Source organism: Pagrus major, chromosome 15 (assembly GCF_040436345.1).
Source record: "Pagrus major chromosome 15, Pma_NU_1.0".
In the NCBI taxonomy this organism is placed as follows: domain Eukaryota; kingdom Metazoa; phylum Chordata; class Actinopteri; order Spariformes; family Sparidae; genus Pagrus; species Pagrus major.
This window is the reverse complement of record NC_133229.1, coordinates 3,166,775-3,180,239: the sequence shown is the minus strand read 5'-3', so window position 1 is coordinate 3,180,239 and position 13,465 is coordinate 3,166,775. Positions and strand designations below refer to the sequence as shown.

At 44.2% G+C, this 13,465-nt stretch overlaps 1 long non-coding RNA gene across 1 annotated transcript; it reads right to left on the bottom strand.

The window, feature by feature from the left end:
- Window positions 1-8,975: 8,975 nt before the first annotated feature.
- LOC141008904 (uncharacterized) lies at window positions 8,976-9,428 on the bottom strand. Its single transcript, XR_012180104.1, has 2 exons — window positions 9,396-9,428; window positions 8,976-9,307 (listed from the first exon to the last, which is right to left on the bottom strand). It is a non-coding gene; the product is annotated as an uncharacterized lncRNA (long non-coding RNA).
- Window positions 9,429-13,465: the final 4,037 nt, after the last annotated feature.

The window sequence follows — 13,465 nt, the reverse complement described above, 5'->3', positions numbered from 1 at the left end:
CTTGATGTGAAGAAAAAATACACAACTATTATGTTATAAACTCATGCTTTATCATTCTGAAAATTGCATCCTTCAGTAGAATTAATCAACAGTATAAAATGTTAAAACTAAAATAGTGTTTTAGCCACAATAGTGTTTTACTAATTTTTTTTATCAGATGTATGTAGATAGGCTATTTCTGTGTGTTTTCACTGTTTGGCTTGTGTGACTACTTTTCAGGACAGGCAGATGACAATTATTTTAGCCAAATCTGTGTTCACACTATGGCCTGGGGGATATATCATCATTACAACATCAATACATCGTCATTAGACAATTAATACAATCAGAAAATAGTTTAATGTAATATTGATAGTATCATTCATGATTTCATCAAAAAACAACAAAGACAAAATGAATGAAAGAATAAATAAAAAATACTGTAAAATTCATACTGTTTATTGTAATATGGCAAGTTTTTCTACACTCTAATCGAGGGTCTAAGGACAGAGGATGTCATTCACTGTACAGATTTTAAAGTCCACTGAGGCAATGTGATTGTGATTTGGGTCTATATAAAAAAAAATATTTTGATTTATTTAATTAAAAATCTGTCATCCTACTGTTAACGCAGGTCTACAATATGATTTACCACCACCCTTTGGCCAGTGGTGGTCAGGCACCTGCGGAGCGGCGCCCTGGCTGCCAGTGGTGTCCTTTATTTTTCTGCTTGGAAGGTGACAGCCCCAGATGCAGGTGGGTGAAATACGTCTTTGATGAGGAAAATATTAAAGGTGACATATTGTGCTCATTTCTGCTTGTTGACATGGTTCCTTGATGTCTAAATGGAATGATAGTAACATGCTTTGGTCGAAAAAAACAAAGGATTGAGCACAGCAGGGGTGTTACCATTGCAACGAGCTATACACATTTGCGAAGCAACTTTTCTGTGTCCATGCATGCATATAACTGATAGTAGCACAGCAGACATGTAGCAGGTAACCCCTGTCTCCGGCTCCAAGAGAAAGTAGTGATTGCTTTACTGCAGATAACGTGTTGGTGCTCTCAGGTCTGGTCTCCCATGCCAGCAGCTAACGCTACACACGTATTACATGTATACCAACACACAGGAAGTCGTTAGACTGCCAAGATACTCCTGGGCGTCTAACACACTGTCCTTTAGCACAACATGCTAATGAATTAACGTAGCTCACCGTCCGCGAAGAACTGAGACGATTTCATACAATCTCCTCTGCTTGTTCACGGCGGAACAGTGGTTCACCGGCCGCTAATAACTGAGACATTTCACACCGTCTCCTCTGCTTGTTCACGGCTGAACAGTGGTTCACCGGCCGCTAATAACTGAGACATTTCACACCGTCTCCTCCCCATGTTCACGGCCGAGCAGTAGCTCACCGGCCGGTTAGAAGCAATAAAATCTCAATATCCTAATTCATTTTCTCAATTCACTGTCATGTTTTAAGAGTGCTGATATGACAAATTAACGTTTGGTAACATTAACATTATCGTGAATCCTACGGCCAGTAAGCCCAACGTTGATAACTTCACATGTAATGTTAGTTCAGCCTCATATTTGCATCAACGGTTAGCATTAGCTCATGTGCTAAACGGCCAAAGTAACACAAACTACACTGTTTTTTAAATACTTACAGTTCCATCATTGACAGTGGGTATGGATCCATCTTTTAGGGACAATCTTGTTGCCAGTCCAGCGTCCAGTCCTGACCCTGGTTGCTGAAGCAGTCCGGCGTGAAGTGACTGGCACAGACCATAACGCTTTTGCTCACTGAAGCTGGGACGTTTCCCTGATAAATAAAAAGTAGCCACTTCACTCTGATATCCTCTTTGGTAGGGAGGCGATGTAGCGAAACAGGAGGATCCGTGCATCCGAAGACAGAGCAGCAGTGCTTGGCTTTCGGGTTGTGCATGGTAGCGGTCAGGCTGTCGCGTACAAGTGAAGCGAGAACGAGAAAATGGCAGATCCTCGTTCAGGTAGCTGGCGTAGTGTGGGAGGAGATAGCCAGCGCGAGGGCTGCAGTATTCAAATCACCCGGACTGTTAAGTAACAGTCCGGGTGAAATCCAAATGGCTCATTTAGAGACTCATTTCCTGACTCCGGCAGGTACAAAATATTGACTTAGTTGTCGAAACTTATGCTTAAGGGGTGGGGAGGCACTCCGGATACACAAATATACATACTAAACCAAGGAAAAAGTGAGATTTGCATAATATGTCCCCTTTAATGACATAACCTGCAGCAATCCTCCATCAGCAGAAATGATATGTGTACATCCCTTAACATGAGGAACAGCAGATGGAGGAACTTCATTGATTGTTTGAAACTCCTGACGTGCGAACAGGATCAGTTAGTATCTTAATAATGTTCTGCTGACAAGTTTCAAGCTTTTAGTTTAGCTAGTTTAGCTGATTAAATATACGACTTCACAGTTACATAACTAAGCATGGAAACATTTAAATTGATCATAAATTCAGAGTGTCATATCACTGTCACATCACTGTATGAATAATGCGCCCTCCAAATAGCAGGAAAAATGCTGTGCTGACTTTTGGCACAGTCACTTTCTGCTGCCTCACAATAGCAGTGCTTATGTGCATATCAGGTAACAGCAGTGAAATTAGTTGAGAAGTTACTGGCTCACGTTCAAGGATGTAATCCTCTGACAGCATTTTACCAACATTTAGACTACTAACAGTGTAAACAGATTAGCATTCTCTATGTCTGAACTTTCTGGAATTCCCTAAATATGTGAGCAGCAGTTGGATGAAAACCATTTAAGAACCAGGTGGAACTGAAATACATGGTTGATTTCTGCTTAATCAGGATTTAAACCACACTGATTTAAAGGTATACTATGTAGTTTTGAAAAAGAAATTCACACAAAAAAGTGTATATTTACAGTACGAATGTGTCTAATGTAACATCAGAAATTTGATATATTTCTATAACTGAATAGCCAAGCTGCCCTCAGAGGAATACTGTTTGAAGCAAGACAGATTGTTATTTAGAATGGTCCTGCAAATATTAACCAAGTAAAATAGTATGAAATTGTGTTGTCCTTTGAGGACAGTTTGTTTATTCAGTTTCATCAGTTATGAAAGTCAATCATGACTGCGTTTTCTCTCGACCTTTCTCTCTTTCTCTTCTCTTAAAATGTCCTCTCCAAAACTACATAGTACATAGGGAAAAGCCTGACTTCCAGTTGAAGACTGCAGTCCTGATCCTCCATCTGGAGCCTGAAGCGACTTGTCTTAATCCTTAATGAAACCTAAACAAATTCCAACACTCAGCCTCTTGACATGGCTTTCAACAATCACTAGGTCCACTCCTCAACTTAACCCACTCCTGACTTCATTATTGTCATACAGGATGAAATGGGATCTGCGCTCAATAATGTAATGTAATGCTCAGGGTTTGCACCTGTAAACAAACATTAGGCTAATAGAAATGCTAAGCGTGGCCTGGGCTTGACGCTCAGCCTGCTGAATGATTGAGTTTAGCGCTCATGTGGAGTTGATGGAGTGAGTCACTGCTCCCTGAAGAAAATTAAGATGCCATTTTGTCACCCACGTCTAGCCTTGTAGACGAGATATTGCTTCCATCCGCTGGCAATAAAAATGTCACCCAAAGTGCACCGTGCACACACACAAGTTGGGACACTTATTTTGAAAGACATGCTGATGTAGACACACTATGCTGTGAACACGTGGACAAACACATGCAAAAAAAAAAAGCATTGGGACACACACACCCACATGTAGACACACACAAACCTGCACAGTGGAATGAGATTTCACCTACACACATCTGCACACAAATACAGACATAGATGCACACACAAATGCACATGCACACACACCATCCACCAAGAGGTTTAATTACTGCCCTCTCTTTCCCACTCTCCTGCCCACTGCTGCAAGATAGATCTCAGTGTCGGAGCAGCTGACAGATTAAGACGGAGCACAGGTACCACTACATATGCGCACACACACACACACGCACGCGCGCGCGCGCACACACACACACTAACACACACACACACACACACACACACACACACACACACACACACACACACACACACCACATTTCAACCAAAGACACACTTATACACATCTGAGGAAAAAAAAACCTCTCCCCCTTTCTGTTCTTCTGTTTTCAGCATCCCCCTTCCCCCACCCCCACACCTCTTTGGTTATGGGTTTACAGTGTGAGTAAATACTCCTCCTAAGTCAGACTGGATGGTTTGGATTAAAGCAGACTGCAGGCTGAGCTCAGTTTACAGCACAGCATCCACACACAAATTCTTCATATAAACACCACTTAAGATGTAAGTGCAGTGCATACGACTAGCTTGCTGGTGGAGAAGTGGACAGTAAAAGAGGGTCCAGTTTTTCAGAAGAATTGAAAAAGAGGAAAGAAGACTTCACAACACTTTTGTGTACAGTACATAAATAATGTCTGAGATGAGTGAGCTCCTCAGTGGGTGGAAACAACTGAATGCAGTTTGTCAGCAAGTTGGGTTGGTTGGATACAAGATAGAAGGTACATTTATTGTTAAATCACAAGGATTTAAAAAAAAACAGACAATGTTTGAGTCATTCTATACATCTAGTTTGGAAAAAGGAGTGTTGATGATGAATTAAAGGATCTCATGGCCTGGGGAATTAAGCTGCTTCATAGTCTGGTAGTATGGCAAAGGATACCTCTGTATCTTTTGCCAGATGGCAGCAGGGTGTACAGACTGTGGCCGAGGTGGATATTGTCTTTTAGTATCCTTTGGGCTCTGTGCAGACATCCCAATTCACCGATGTTGCTGATCAGGGCCGGCTGATCAGGGCCCTGACAGTTATAAAGTAGATTAGCCTGACTATTACTGTACAAGCAAATACATGTGGCTGCAGCAGACAGAAGGACAAACAACTGCTGCAGCCTACACAGTACTACTAGCACCAGTGGTTCAACGTAACAAATTATTACCTACTTGTGATTATGCATTAAAATAAAAGAGGTTGCACTACAATTAAATAGTTACACATGCCCAACAATATGGGTAATTATTTACATATTGGTGAGCGGATTTCAGCACAATGTCTAACATTCTATGTAGGAGGAACACTAAACAGCAGCAGCAGTTAACCAGACAGCAGCAAGTCAGCCAAATAAGTTAACAGGCTTGACATTTAGATGATTCATAAACATCCTTAGCAGCTAACATAGCTTCATTATCCAGCATTATTAGCTAGTTGTGTTTTGTTTTAATTTAAGCTAGCTTGTACAAATGAAACGTCTTTATACAACACGGAATTGTTTTAATGATATAAAAGACGACATACCTCTGTAGTGGGATTACTTTTCCTTGGCAGGCCTTACTGGCAGATGGACAAGAGGCAAGTTGTAGGTTTTGCATTTTTACATTTCAAGGTCTGAGCCTTCAGGTGCACAATTTAGCAAACAGAGAAAAGGAGTCTGAATCTAGATTCATTTTGTTTAAGAAATATGTACAAACACAACACTGTGCTAGAATTTATTATGTGGAGCGGGTGATCCGAAGGTTGCTGGTTCAAATCTCAGCAGGAACATCTCTGTATTAACCCAAACTTTCAACAAGAGATAAGAATATGTGAAATCAAACTTAATAAGTGATTACAATAAGAGAGTGGCTCATTATAGATGCTATATACATCAAAATCGGAAGATTGTGTTGTTTAATGCTTATATTATGTAGAAATGTGACTTTTACGAATGTAAGAAACATTAGTAGAAACAATTAATTAAACAGGCTTGACTCCTGTTTGAACAGATATTTTTGGTATCTCTCACAAACAGAAAAAAAAACCACACAGACAGACTTGTTACTATAAACACACACCTTTAATTCAATGAAGCCTACTGCAATCTCGGATGTTACATTTAAAATCTGCTAGATCCAGATTTTTATTCGGGTCTGCATAAAATTGTATTCACTCATAGGTACCAGCCACCTAAATAAGCCTGATATTTTTAAATTCAAGATCATCCATTATTTCCTGAGAAATTGACAAAAATATTGGAAAATGTGTTCCTTCATCTGGATCTGCACCAAAAGCTAATGAGATCTATTCTGGGCTGGAGCCCATCCTCCATTTAAATTTCGGAAATCTGTTCAGGAGTTTTTGTGTAATCTTGCCGACAAAACCAACCAACCAACCTCCACAGGTGAAAACATAGCCTCCTTGGCAGAGGTAATAATCATTTGTTAACAAATATAATTAAATAGAAATAAATAGCTTCTGGCTGAGGAGGGTGGAGGTAGCTGGGTTGTGTCGTGGCAATTGAAAATCAGTCGCTTGTCTAGTGCAGATGAGAGTTGGTCAAACACCAAGTTCGACACAATATTTCTTTTCTAGAAGTTCTTTATTGCTTGCGAGCAAGAGCCACACACCAGCAGCGCATAGATGTTGACTGAGGAAAGACAGTCTTTCCTCAAGCTTTTGTAATAATGAATAATACATTCAATTATAACAGTCACAAGATTGCATATGATCTTTCTCAAAACACTATTCCATTCATCTCCACCTCCATCTCATGATACATATAAACTTCTTATATACTTCAACCACTGTTGTGTGTCTTACATCAACCTAAGGTCAAAACACTTGTACATAGAGGCTTCACCAACCCCCTTCAGGATGAACTCCTTACCTAAGTTCCTTTATGTTAATTTTCACGGCACATTATACCATATACAATACATGAATACATCCATTCATACTTTGCAACCACATAACTATCACAAGACAGAACTCATGTTGGAAGCACAAACAATAAGATTTCACTTTACATAATAAATAATGTATCTATATTGTTAAGTTTCATATGTAAGAATAATATCAAAATAAGAAGGGACATTTGAGAATTTCTCACAGTTGCCTGCTGAGGGAACAACTGCCTCTGAGCTGGCAAGCTTGGGTGGACATACTGTGCAGTGTGTGGGTGTTGGGCTGGAGTTGCCAACTTCCTTTTGACCACTGCCAGCCCTACTGTACTTTGAGGTAAGTGGTACTGATGTTGGGGGCCAGGCAGTGGAGGTGCAGCAGTGGGGCGTACCTGTACAGGTGGAAGTAGCACAGAAGCAACAGGAATCGAGGCAGGCAAGTTTACCCCTTGCAGCAGAATACTACATTCCTGCCCTTTCAGTTGCTTGTTCTGCCACTGAATGAGTTTTGTTTGACAAACAACTGCAGATAAGTGTCATACATAACCTCCCCGTTACCCAGGACCATCTGCCTAATCTTACTGTAGTAAGAATGTGCAATGATGGTACTGGCCTGCTGGTTGGAGTGTTAGTCCTGAGCCCCATTAAGTATTCTGCCAGGCTGTCTACCCAGTCCATTCCTCGGACACTATGCTCATCACAGGCTGACAAATAAGAGTTAAAAAAAAAAAAAAAAAACACTATCACAAGCAGAAAATAACATCTGTCACGCTGTTGCTCAGATGCTGCCTGGGGCGATGACTGGTGATCCAGAGTGAGCAGTAGCTGCAACAGCTGAGACAGTGGTTGTGAGGGTGGTGAGGATAGGATGGAAGGAGGCTGAGCTGGTGGTAACAAATGATGGTCCAGAGGAAACCCTGTCAGCAAATCCAAAGCCTGGGAAAAAAAGATAAATAAAAAACTCACATCATACCAACAGTTTAAGAGATTATGGTACATCACGTGTCAAAAACACTTACCAGCTGTTGTTGAGATGCTGCTGGGGTGATGGGTGATGAAATGGAGGGGCCAGCACTCACAGAAGCAGCAATATTAGCTGGAAGGAGGTGGGAGGACTCTTATAGAGCTGCCAGGAAAGACTGTTGGGCCAGAGGGCATATCTGAGCGCATATCATTACGCTCGGTACATAGTCTGTAAAATGAAATACAATCAAAATTGTAATCATCATGAGCCAGTGACCAAGTATGATAACATGTGAGAATATTTACCAGTTGATTCTCAGGTTCTGCCGGAGTGATACAAGATGCCCAGAGAAGCAAGTAGTGGTCTGGAGAGAAGTGGGAGTTGGAATGCTGGCTAAACTGATGGTGACAGGCGATGGGCCAAAGGACAGCTCGAATAGCTCAACAGTCAGGTCCTAGCCAGTATCTTCAAAGCCCTCATCTTGTGACAGGTTGAATGTTTGTAGAAGGACCCAAAAGCAGACTACCAGACTGTAGAAGGTTTAAATGTGATTTATTGAACAATTGATCAAGTGCAGTTCAGGGGTAGCTCGTTGAAGCAGAATGAAGAGGGCTCCGTGAGGAGAGGGGTTACCAGTCAGGAAACTCCAGAGAATGCAGAGAAGCATAGTGGCGGGCTGGGTGGTGGTGGTACAGTGTTACCAGTAGGTAGACGAGGTCCTGGAGTAGGTTCAGCTTGGGGAATCTAAGAAGCAGTGTGGCTGGTGGCAGGGGTGCGGGAGAGCGTGGAGATGCCAACACTGGGGAGGAACGAGGAGAAACAGGGTTAAATCTGGTCAAAAGACAAAAAAAAGCAACTAGGCAAAAACATTTGGATCAAGGCTTGAAGGTTAACTACCATGGTGTGGTGTCTGAAACAATCTGGCAGCGAATGAAGAGTAGACCAAGGTATTTAACCAGGAGTGATGAGGTGATTAGCTGCAGGTGTGTGTGGCAAGCTCCAGCCCTCCAGGAAAAACATGCCCAGTCTCTGCTGCACCTCTGAAACACACAGGCAGAAGGAAAAACACACCAAGCACAGAAAACCCACCTGAAAACTCCAAATCATGACAGATCTTCCAATTCCTTCTCAGTACCAACACTCTCTCGCATCTGGTCTGTCTCTCTGAGTCAGGCTGTACATCCTGCATAGCCCTTCCAGTCTGGCGGTATAGGTAATCTATGTGTAAAGTGTTCTTTCAGTTCGAGCAATTGACCAGCCAATGGATAGTGGGCAAGACAACAACAAGACAGAGATAGAATTTAAATGAGTCCTTTATTATTCATATCCATAAATATCTAAAAAGTTAATTGAGTGCAGGGGAAATTAATTAAAAAAAATACTAGAGGGGGATGGCTGAAGGTGTGGGTTCTGTGTGGCCTAGTGAGTGGCCGGGCTTCACTGTCACCAGGCTGGCAGGCTGGATCCGGCTGGTCGACTGATGCACTGGCTCGGTGTGGCTGTACTACAGCTGCTGACGCCGCATGCTGTGCTGCTGATGACTGCTGCACTCAACTCTGTGTGGCTGCAAGGCACTGCTGCTGCTCAGCCGTTGCAGTTGCTTCCAGGCCGACCCACCGTCCTAAGACTACTCCAGCCCACATCACACACCACAAAACTGTCACAAAGAAGAGCAGAGGGAGACTCAACACAAGATAACAAGACATTCAACTTACAGTTTCCTAGGTAGAGAGAGGCCTCAGGACACATGCACACAGGTACCTGTCACAAAGAAGAGCAGAGGGAGACTGAAGGAGAGTGTGTGTGGGGGTAGTTAAGCTGGCTGAAGTCATGCCCAGCACACCTGTTTCAGATTAGCCCATCACCATGAGATCACTGCACACACACACTCACTCTGTAAAGCCACACCCACACATGCACCACAAAATCCACCACTAGTGCCAAACAAAATGCACAAAATCTATTACTGATACAGGTCTACCCTGTTACACATGCCTATAAGCTCCCATGGGACAGATGAGAGAATAGAAAGAGGAAAATGAGCTTTCAGCAAATTCAAAAAAAGATAATTCTTGTTTAATTTAAAATATCACCTAACCCTAACCCTCATCATGATGGAAAGCTAAACCTCACCAGTGTAAACAACAGCAGGCTAAAAAGAGGGAAAAGCTTTCTTCCAAGCACCTTGACACTGTAGGTGTTGACACAGTAAACAAAGTCCTCTGAGTAGCTGAGCAGTGAGGGAGGCTTGACTGTCAGGGATGCAGCCTCTCGGTCCTGTAAAGGCCTTCCAGGAGGTACAGCTGGAAATTCAGACAGTTGGCACTTGTTCCTTAAGATTAAAAAAAGAAAATATGACAATTTGAGCAATAATAATAACAACAGTCATTTATTTTGTGTGTGTTTTGTTATATGAAATGGTTTTATTCTTTCAGTGTTTCTAGGATAATAATAATAATAATAATAATAATAACAGCATAAAATGTAATAAAACTGTGAATAAATTAATCTTGCTGATAAAAAAGCGATTCTTACTAACCTAGAAGGAACCTGTTCAGCTGTAGTTTGGCAAAACAATGCCCACCTTGGTGGTGGTTCCTGTCTCAGTGTACAGAAGCACATCTGGTTCGTCCTGGGTGCACTTGACATGCTTCTTCTGAATTCGCCAGATGTGCTACATCCTCTCCTGGTCCAAGAGTGGGACACCAAGAAAGTCTCTGCCCTTTACCCCAATCAGCTCATTGAGAAGATGTTCAGTCATGATGATGGTCTACTTCTCTCCTCTTGTCCGCCTTCTGCTGTGCAGAGCCAGTTCCTCCTAGGTGATCTGCTGGTCCAGTTATTATTTGATGCCAGGGACATATTTTCGCTTCAGCTGTTCCCTCTTTGTTCTCTTAGCATGGTAACATCTTTGTTGTCCCACTCAAAAATACAGCATGACAGTCTGGCCACGAAGATGAGGTACAGAGGAGTTTGAGTTTGGTGTGTCCTCCACCCCCCTGACAACAGTCAGTCTCTTCATGAAGTAGCTGAGGAGGAGCCACACCAGCATCACAGTACCTGCAGATGAGGTCTGCTGCCATGATGTACAGAGCTGGACCTTCTAGAGCAGTCAGGACACTGATGAGGATTTGGCCCATCTCATTGCTCATAGATGTATGCCACGAGGAGGTCCCCTTTGCAAAGCCTGTGTTACAATTCAACAGTTGCTGTGGCCTGTTGGTGGAGTTTTTTTTGCTTGTGTGTATATCAGAGGTGCTGTAGAGCTGCTTGGGCTTGGTTTCCCATATGGCCGAAGCTGGTACCTGTCACACACCTGCAGCGCATTGATGCAATCAGCGCTAGGTTAAATACCCTGGTCTCCACTCCACTCACTGCCAGATTATTCCGTCAACCAGGCGTGTGGTCAGTCTACTCCTGGCTAAAGCTTCCTGGCTTCACCATGACCCAGCCTCCTGCATCTCTGCCACCAGCCTGCTCCACCTAGGATTCCCTGTGTCACGCTCACCTTACAGCCTGTGCAACCATGAGTCACCTCTCCTCCTTGGCGGAGCCACCAACCTGAGCCTTAGCCCTCCTCTACCACCAGCCTGTGTGCCAAATTCAGCTGGTCCAAGATAATAACTGGTTTTGCATCCAACAGAACTGAACCAGAGTCTCGGATTGTATCTGTCCACTTCCGGAACCTGACAGGCTCTATTGTGGACTCCGTAGCCTGTGAGCTGTTTTCCACAAACAGGACAGGTAATCCTGACTTTACAGAGGTAACAAGAGAAGCCGGTGGGTGAAAAAGCATTCTGGAGTGCGGGCCTGATGATAAATGACGTTATTATATCTAGACCACACCTCTCTCCCTCGCTAATTTGCCACCTGCGCCTTTCCAATCCAATGCTGATGACGTCACCTCGCAGCCTGCTGCAGCGGACCTGCAATCTCCTCCAGCCCCTGCAGAGGGCCTGGTATTTCCCCCCCATGCCTGTTCCCCATATGTCTCACCTGTCCCACCTTTTTTCCTCATTCCTCTCTTCCCTGTATCCCCAGGCTGCACAATCATCCCTTACACATGCATCCCTCCATCTCAATATCCTTTCTTTTTCTCTTCCTTCTTCCTTTTCTCCCACTAACGTAGCTCCTGCAGCTACCCCCAGTTACTCACTTACAGCAACCACTACCAACCACACCACCGCGCACACGGCCACTGCCACCTCAGGCCAGGGCTCGTCTACTGCTGGTCTTCCCCAAATTTTTCCTCTTTTCTAGCCCCCCTTCGCCCTTTCCCTTTATCAGGACACCATCTGCTCCGTCCTTCCAGACCGCAGGGCTGAGCTGGACAACTACCTTTCCACCAGCAGGCACAGGTTCGGCAGCACAGGTTTGTACACTTACCATGTTCTTTTTTCCTCCCAAGCCGCAGGCTGTCTTCACCAGTTCAACCACGGCATGTACTGGGGGGCCCCAGTAGCAAGACCCTCCCTGACTTGCAACCTTTGCAAAGCTCCCTCACACCCAGCCACCGAATGCATCATCACTGCCCAAATTCCCCACCCTCTTGCCCCACCCGCATGTACTCCTCCAACATTTAATAGTCAGACAACCGCTACACCTCCTCCCCATCACCGACATTCCTGCTCCCTCCCCACCTGCCAACCATGCCACCATCCACCCACAGCCTGCTTCCCCACAGTGTCGACAAAAGGGAGAGGCCAGTCCTCTACCAGGGTGGCAGGATGGTGTGCAATAACTTCAACAACCTGGGTTGCAACGCATCTAGCTGCCACTTTCTCCAAACCTGCTCTTTCTGCGGCAGAGCCCATGCCAGGTCCACTTGGCCTCACAACCCCACCGAACACGCACTCTGACTAAGCCAATACCTCTAAACCCCCATCGACATCACCACCTCAAAGTCCACTCAAAACACCACCCCGACCAGTCAGTTCGTCCACTCCCTCACTCATGTTTCCACTTTCGGTTTTCATCCAGGCATCGACTTTATCCTCGACTACGCATTCGACTCAGGCGTGCCCCTTTCTGCCAAATTAAGCGTAGGATCCAGCACATCCCTCTAATTCGTTTGCATCACCCTTGACACAGCTACCTCCCAAGCATCCCTCCCAACCGGGAAGCAACATCAAATCTCCTCTGCTGCACTAAGCACCAGCTCCTCTCCCTGCTCAGACACCTCAACCTCATTGTTCACACCAGCCCTCAAAGTCGATCTCCCACTTACCGTCCCTGCCACCCATAATTCCTTCCCTCTATGTCTACATCACCTTTGACAACTCCCGTAAAATGGAGCACGAACATGGCCCATCTTCCTCTCTTCCTCTCTCTACGGAACAGCATTTTTTCTTTTCTTTTACAATGACCAAATCACCCAGCCTGAGGACATCCAGCCGTACACCGACGCTGCACTCACTCACCATGCACTACTAAACCTTCAGTTCTTCCACCTCTTCATCACATCTCGGCAAACAATCTTGAACAGCCCATCTCCTCGACTCTGATATCCGATGAGCCCATAGCCCAGTAAACCTTTTTGGGGATAATGAAGCCACGTAAATCGAGACACGCACTCATCGAGACATACCCCTTCTTCTTCATCCATCGATCTCGACCCCCCTTTTTCCTTCGTCCACCTACCTCGACCCCCTTTTCCTTCATCCAACTACCTTGACCCCCTTCCCTACCCTCATCAAGCCTTCTGTCAATTCAAATAAAATTACCTTTACACTAAACAATGGCATGGTCTCAGTTAATGAAATGATCATTGGCTCTGGTGGATCAT